Genomic DNA, 704 nt, shown 5'->3' on the forward strand with positions numbered 1-704 from the left:
AAAACCTAAGCCCTAGAGCTATATTTAGCGCATGATATCTAACCCTAAGCACTGTGAACTCTCCCTACAGCGCACACACACAATATAACAGTAAATCCCTTCCTTTTCTGTGTTTCCAATACTTTAGAAAGGTGTTCAAAGGAAGAACTGTTAGACATCTTCTCTTGCCGCCCACCCGCCGAAAGATTTTTGCAAAGCCTGGTGGATTTGTTGGAGCTTCCAAACTTCCCAGGAAGTCTGAGATGGGTGCTGCTTGGAGCTGCTGTATAATTACTTACTTGATTCCCTCTAAGGAGCTTACGCTAAGAATTGAGGAAAGAAAGCAGATTAACCATTTGAATACATGCCACGGCCCATCCACAAGCCCTCCCCTCTCTCCTCTATAAATGTGGGCTTCCACAGTCCTCACCCATCAACCCCAATATGTGATCTAGGGAAATCAATTTATTGCTTTGACTAATCCTGCAACAATAGGGGTTTCATTTTTATTGTAGGGCAATTAAGTTGTCCGACGGGAAAGAGCGGGAGGGGAGAGGGGGACCGGCCCATCCCCGCAGACAGATTAGTCCCTGCAGAGGCAGCAGCGTCCGTTCTGTCTGTCTGGTGGTCGGTCACACGCAGCTCCAGGCTGCTACCTAGCAACGAAAGCCAGGGAGAGAGCTCGCGGGTTCTCCTCGTGTCTCTCTCTCTCTCTCTCTCTCTCT

At 48.6% G+C, this 704-nt stretch overlaps 1 protein-coding gene across 1 annotated transcript in view; it reads right to left on the reverse strand.

The window, feature by feature from the left end:
* Lrp2 (LDL receptor related protein 2) overlaps positions 1-704 on the reverse strand; it is a 160,974-nt gene that overhangs the window by 158,803 nt on the left and 1,467 nt on the right. The window lies entirely within an intron of this gene.

This window comes from Mastomys coucha, unplaced genomic scaffold (genome assembly GCF_008632895.1).
Source record: "Mastomys coucha isolate ucsf_1 unplaced genomic scaffold, UCSF_Mcou_1 pScaffold15, whole genome shotgun sequence".
NCBI classification, from domain to species: domain Eukaryota; kingdom Metazoa; phylum Chordata; class Mammalia; order Rodentia; family Muridae; genus Mastomys; species Mastomys coucha.